Consider the following 8,031-nt stretch of genomic DNA (forward strand, 5'->3'; position numbering starts at 1 on the left):
TTATTCAAATTATTTTACAAATTGTCTTTTACTGCAATATTGTCAGATTGATATATTGTCGATTTTAGATAACTTGTAATAATAATATTTCTGGAGTCAACATACAGATTTAATTTATTTAGTTATTTAATATTGTGAATCAAAACTTGAATTGGTGAACGAAGCATTAGGGATTCTCGACACCTTACCGTTTTCTTCATACAGATTTTCTTCTTTTTTTATTTTATTTGCAACAAAAATCTCAAAAACTCTCATTTTTCTTTAATTCATTTTTCTCTAACGCTCTTATTCTATTAATCATTCTTGTTATTTTGTTATCTCTCTGTGGATACGACCGCCCTTCTGTGCTACAATTGACCGCTTGTGAATATCACTTTTGGGCGTTAATCAGGTATCCAGACCGAAACATCACCTATATCATCAATGTGCACCAAACCCGTGCACTTTTACCTTAAATCGCATTTTAGACATGTTTCAAAAATCAGCTTGAAACTGATGTCTAGGGTCGTGAGAAGAAGTTGTTCAGAACGGAATTTCCTTCAACTTTGTGTCGGTCACTTTTGAAACTAAGCTTTTATCTTAGTTCACTAACTCAAAACAGTGCCAGATTGAATTTTCGAGTCAATAGCCTAGTTTTTTTATTTAAGTCCGAAACTGAGAATTTGCATTATTTTAGGTTTCTATACATCTCTGATCATCGAATCGACTTACTTTTCACATCTTAATCATCCTATTCCTTATGAAAACCGGTTTTAACTCAAAGTCTCAAGCTAAATATCGGCAGCAGAGTTTTGCCTCATTTTCTGCATTTTCTGAGCTAACCGTAACTCGTTTTATCCGTTGCTTCCACCTTTAAACAAACCCCATTCTTTCTCATTCAATTTTATCATTATAGACATCATGATTCTAGGGTTTCATCCATATTTTCAGAAAAATTCCCCATACCAAGAATTGCTAGAAATAAAAATCTAATAACCAAGAATTCGTCCTTAAGTCACTAGATTTTTAAGTCCTTAACAACCACAAGCTTAATCATCATCTTAAGCAAAACTTTTTCATGCTTTTTCCCATACTTAAACGTGCAGCCAATGTAGAAAAAGTGAAAAGAAAACCTAAATTTACCTTCGAGAATGATGAGAAGTCCTTAGTGACGAGAACTAACGGTACAGTTTCGTCAATTTTTATCAAAACTCATTTTTCTCACTTTGGGTAAATTGTTTTTTCTTCCTCTATCTTTGGCTGAGTTCTCTCTATTCTTAGCATGAAAAATGGACATTTAGTGGTATTTTTATCTCTTAAAAACTAGACCTAATAAAGTGGGAGGACTAAAATGTAATTTTAGCACTTTCAAGGGACCTTTTTACAAAATTTCACAAAATATTTTGTTTCTTTCCTTCTTCACTAAGCTTGGCCGGCCATCTTGTTTACCACGTGTCATAATCTCAGTCCTTCATCTATTTAATCACTTTAAATCCCAACCATTCATCTCTAATAAGTATATTATTTTGGTTCAGTTTAATTCCTATTCGGTACGCGTTTTACCCGCGTTTTTTGAACAGTTGGTCAACTAAGTCAACTTTGTTCAACCTTGACTATCCTTTCAAGAGTGACTTATTAATCGACTCTTGTTCAATAAATTTTGACATGGTCAACCTTATTCGGTCAAAAACCTCAATTTTCCCGGTTCGGCTCTCCGAATCCCTTTTTCGTCCATTTTTTGTTTCGATTGTTTCTAAAATCCTAGAATTGATGTTTTTCAATTCTTTTTCATTTCTTAAACTTAACATTCATGTATCTGCCTACTTGTGGTTTAACACAGTGTTCGGTACCTCATTCTTAAATACAGTATGAAAATTAGTAACTGTATCGTATCTCAGAAATTTCTGAGCTTTAGCTTATAATTTGATATTCCACATTAATATCAACAAATACTTACCATAAAAGTACTCGCATTACTAATACAAAGGATTTCAAGAAATTTTATCATATAGAATAATTCTAATAAATTTGTCGTTCATGACAAATACACAAATGAAATAAACAACCTTAACATTAAGCATAAGAAGTATTGTATTTTAGTGATTTTTCTATAAAATTATAGTATTATTTTAACTTTTCATAAGTGATCAAGAGAAACGCACAAGTGTTTAACGTTACCCCGGTAGAATGATTCTTCACGTGAGCAGGGTAATTAATGGTATCGAGAATCGGAGTCGAAGGCTTTTCACCAGAGAAATTGAGAAGCTTGCGAAACTGTACGCCATTTATATTGTTCTGGCCATCGTTCACCAAAGTCATCTTATGATCGCCATCTATGTTATTTTGTAGAGCAGAAATTATCCCAACACACTGGAAACCAAATTGAAATTTGGGTTAGTTAGCATTTTTCTCTTCCCCAAATATATATATATATATAAAAAAGATTTTATTTTTTTTCTTTTGCTATATTACCTTCTTTAGGTTGTTGCCGGAGACAAAATTAAAAGAGGTTGCTAAAGTTGGTAAGCCAAGAGAAGCTTGTCTATTTTGTGAATGGAGCGATGGGATGAAAACTAGTTTTGAGTACAGAAGACATGCTTCTCTCTGGAGCTATCTAGAGAAGAAATAGAGTAACCTTTTTTTTCTTTTAATTTTGAGGATATGTGAACAAATAGAGTAACTTGATGATGTATAAAATGGAATATCAAGCTATATATTATGTTCGGGCGAAGGAAGATCACGAAATCAATGAAAGCAAGTGTTAGACGGTGAAAATTCATAAACAGAAATTATAACAAGTTTCAAAACGATTTGCGCGAGTTTTTATGATCGGAATCAGGGTTAAAAGCAATTAAAAAGTAAGAACACACAAGAATTATAGTAGTTCACCCTTAATTCAAGTGCTACTTCCACTGTGGAGGGGAGAGAGTTCACTATTTTTCTGAGAGAATTACACACTCTAATTGCTCTGAATGAGACTTTTTTTCTCTTTTGACCTACAATCCCTTCTTTATATTGTTGATTATCGTCTCTACTGGTTTTCTTATTTAATTTGTGGATATTTCTCTCATCTTTTGGGATAGTTTCCCAAAATATGGAGATTACAATCAATCAGGACGATTACATTGCTTAAATTTTGTATATTTGAATTACAAATAGCAAATTCCTGAGTGAATATCGCATATCTCTCAACTTGAGTAGACTCGACTTCATAAGCGCTCCCAGAACCATTTTCGCTTCCAATTGTTAATGCGGTCAACCTCATGTTATCCTTTACATCTCTACAGAACGGTCAACCTCTTATATATGCCACACCCTTAATTAACGGTCCGCTTCTAAGAGAGTTGTCATCAACGGCTAGGATTGAGTTGTCTTTGATCATTTAATGTCCTTATTTATCATGCGTGAGCCTCATTTAAAGCATGATTTAGAATTCAAAATTTTACCCTAACACAGCAAGTATTTATAGGAAAATCTTGCGCTACAACGTTGGAGATGTGAGATTTCCTCAATAATACGCGTGTTTTGTTTTGTGTTTCTTTATTTAATTTATTTTGATCAGGTGATGGAAAAAGAATATTATTTTAAGGTGATGAGTGAAGACGTTCTTTTTGAAAGCAGTCGACAAGTCGTACGTGGTGGACACTTGATTTCAAGGGAAATACATGGCATCATTCATTTCGCTGATTCAAGTTTTGTTATAATAAAAAGTTCTCATAAATAATCACATTTGATTCGAGTTTTGTTACAGTAAAAAATTCTCACAAACAGTCACATTTAACTTTTTTACTATAGTAAAAAACTCTCACATAAAATAGCATCTTAACTGAAATTAAAAACTCAAATTAGTGAACTAAATGTAAAATATTTGGAAATAAAATATGGTAAACACGATAGCCTCGTGGTGGATGTAAAAAATAAACAAAAACTAGTGTGAACCAACATTTTAGTTGGTAGTAGCATCGATGTCAATTACAAAACACCTAAAATATTTGGATAAATCGATTACAACAACTTTCAAGAAAAAGTAACATCAAGACTCGTAAATAGACGCTGCTAAATCGACCATAATTGGACTTGACTGTCCACTAAACAATCGGGAACAATATGGAAATCATTGAACTTAACACCATATGGTGTGAAGTTATTTTAGATTTGATTGAGCACGATTGAGGTGGTGGGCTGTGTTGTGTTCATATTTTGAGTATGATGGGCTAAGATGGCAAGACAAAAACAAAATATAAAAAACAATAAACAAAACAAAAGTGAGAAAATTTCAAGTTTAATTATTGTTTTTTTAACTTTATTATTTATGTCACGACACAAAATTTTAATGTTACTATAAAAAATAATATGCAGGATATGAAGTAATAACATGTAAATTACAAAAGATAACATGTAAGTAATGAAAAATAACCTATAAATTATCAAAGATAACTTACAAATTATGAAAAAATAATTTACAAATTATTAGTAATATAAGATAAATTTAATAATAATTGTAGAAATAAAATAGTGTTATTTATTAATGACATTTTTGAAAGTTCTCTGACAAAATAAGTCGTGAGTTTTCAAATTTTGCAGAACCCCTGACTCCACCATCATGGTACATAGATTTGTTCCCTGATTTGAACCATGGTTCGTAGTTCACTATAATATTTTCTCTTATAAAAAATATACGTAAATCAAAAATAATTTTAATCACATAATTCTAATCTATGAACCAAATGTCTCCTGAAAACCCCTCCCAAGAAGGCCCCTCTACAGCCTGAGTCTCCAATTCCCAAGGATGACGCCGCATCTTGCCACTTCTACTACGTCACCTATTAGCTCCCGGTGAGAGGTGATATTTATTACTCTGAATAGATGCTCCGCATCAAGTGATTAAAATCATGAAAAAAATGGACAGCGTTTTTTATTACGTCTTAATTATAAAGATTTTTAAGTTAAATAGTTAATTGTCAGAAAAAAATAAAGTTTAAATTGTTAAATTTAAAAGTTTAAGGAGACATTCATACCAAAAAAAAAAAAAAAAAAAAAAAAAAAAAAAAAAAAAAAAAAAAAACACTTTTTATTTTATTTTCTATGCAATTTTGATGTAATTGGTTAAGTAAAGTTGTTGGGTTTTTGAAATTGGGGGAGTAATATTCATGTTTTGAGATTTTTGAAATTGATTGTCTAACTAAGATTTGTGATTTTTATTTGATTATGTAATTGGTTTCTTAATTGGTTGTAAATTTGGGCAGATAGAACTTGATTGTCATTGCGATTTTGGGAATTTTCATAGAATTTTTGCGAATTTGGTTTTAAATTTGTTTGGGTTTGTGAAAATTCGTTATAGCCTCTTTGAAGGATGTTCATTAGAGGAGAATGAGAAGAAGAAGAAGTCTTAAAAACATTAACAATTATAAATCTACAAGCAACCAAAAAAAAAAAGAAAAAAAAAACATGTAAACCAACAGTTAAAACTTAAACATGATGATACCCTATCCAGTATCCAGGCCTGAATCACTGAAATGACGTTTTGTTTATATATTCAGAATAATTCTCGTCTTACGTATTTTTTTATGAGAAAAAATATTGTAAAAAATCATGAATCATAATTCAGAATCATTGACTAATATAGAAAACAAACGTCACCTGAGTGCACGCGAATTTTGTGGTAAATGTGCGTAGCCAAACTTGATTTGCCTTCTCCCTTGTCAGTCTCACATTCTTTCTTAAGAATATCAGTTGACCGTCAGTAATGATATTTCTGGAGCGACTTTCATATTATGTTAAGAGTGCTTTTGATAAATTAATAATTTTAAAGGAGATCCTTTATGATAAGAATAACTATTTTACTCTATTTTGTAAAAATTATTGTTTTAACCGTAGGATTAATTTTTAAACAGTATGGTTGATGACTAGCTCTCCAAGCTCAAAACTACTAAAAGAAGTATGCTCGGGTATGAAATGGGTTGAATGTTATGATTAATATGGCGATAAGCCCCGAGACAAATTTAAAAGTTGAACTTGCCATCCTTTTCTCGTCTTCTTCATTTTGCAGTGCAAGCATCTGATAGACATGTCATGACCGAGTCAGTCATTCGAGAAATCTGCCTGAAGATAACTACTAAGGATCCGAGATAACTACTTTGAGAAAGTTAAAGATAATGACCTAGAAATACAGATTAGATAGAAATCTAAGTCCAATCTCTTAGCATTTATTTTTTATTCCTTATTGGAGTTCTTTTTCTCATAGTGAGAACTCCCCTATCTCCAAGAAAATTGAAGTGAAGGTAGCCTTTTAATTTAAGTTGAATTATTATAAATTTGTGTGTTCTCTTGTTAATTTTACTTTTCTTTTCACTATTCATTAGTAACATGTGTGAGCTAATACTGGTGATTAAGTGATCGAGTTTTATTTGTCAGATAAATTTTAACCGTCAACATGTATGATATTAATTATATTTCACGCTGTAAATTTTTATTGTGGATACTTACGGATAAGACCGTTTAAAAATTAATCTATCAGTTTTAAGTAATTGTTCCTATCAGTTGGTTATAACAATAGCTCCAACAATAAGAGTTCCTCGTACTTTATATTAAAAAAGAAATTACAAATTTAAACAAAAACAAAAAGAAATTAAATAAACAACAAAACATAAGAAACCGATTAAAAGAACGAGAGCTCAGCACGTAAACACACAAAAAGAATAAATAATTCAAATCATATTCAACAAGGGTTCACTAGAAAATTCAAATCCACTTCGCATCACTATAAGGGCCCGTTTAGTTCATTGATTCGAGTTTTTAATTCGAGTTGAAATGTGATTTTATGTAAAAAAAATTTACTATAGTAAGAAAGTTAGATGTGACTGTTTCTGAAAGTTTTTTACTGTATTAAAATTTAAATTTTAAACTTAAATCGGTGAAATAAATATGACCTTAGTATATAAGAGACACGACTTTACCCTAAGAGTAAGTCTGTAAGATTAAAGAAAGAAATATTGCATCTGGCATCAAGTATCCTTTCATTTTGCAGCAAAAAAGAAAAAGAAAAAAAAAGTATCCTTTCATTACGTGGCCGTAGTGTATTAGTATTTAAAATAAATTATTATGCATCTGGCATCAAGTATCCTTTTTCATATGATATTATTTAACATTGTACAGAAAAGTAGAGAGATATTGAGCAAAACATACGTACGAAAAAAAAAATATATATATATATATATATAATTCCAAAAGTACAGCATGTGTTAAATGATTATCTTTATAAATCTCAGACATGGTTGTTGATAATATGCGCCCATGTGATACATGTGTTGCATGATCGCACATAGGGAACTAGTACTACAATTCAACTTGTTTTTCATTTTACTTTTGTTTCTCCATGCAAATCAACATCTATCATTTCGAAGATTGAAGTGACGAAAATAACCCATTCGGTGGTGGAGTCAGGGAATTTTTCCAGTGAAGGCGTGATAAAACTAAAGTTTTAAACTAAAATGAAAGCATAATTTATACTATTTTAACTATTTGTGTGTCTTTTTAATCTGAATGAATCAAGCTTTTGATTAATTTAATTTATTTTTAAGGTCTACATTCCACAAAATTGTGAGCTTATATGGTAATTTCATTGATTATTTACTTATTTAGCAATTTACGTTAAAATTTTGATATACATAAGCGTTAAAATTTAGGACGTGATTGAAATGTTTTGAAAATTTTTATAAAAATATTATAATCAAAAAAATTTAGAAAGGGTGAATTAAGAGAAAAAAGACGTAAAAATTAATTTAATTAGGGAAAAATTAAAGGGGCCACCTTGGATCAGTGGGGCGGCTGCCCCTCAACTACTAGTGACGGAGCTAGCATTTCACTTCAGTGGAGCGTATACTAAATTTTTTATAATAAATAATAAAAAGAAATATGTATGACAATATTTTTATAATAACTACAAAATACATATATAAGAATAAAGATTAAAAAGTGTAAGATTGAGTCGAGATATGCATCATAATATAAAATTTTAGTGGGGACAAAATAGGAAAATCATAAGATTTTTAG

This window comes from Morus notabilis, unplaced genomic scaffold, assembly GCF_000414095.1.
Source record: "Morus notabilis unplaced genomic scaffold, ASM41409v2 Scaffold317, whole genome shotgun sequence".
NCBI classification, from domain to species: domain Eukaryota; kingdom Viridiplantae; phylum Streptophyta; class Magnoliopsida; order Rosales; family Moraceae; genus Morus; species Morus notabilis.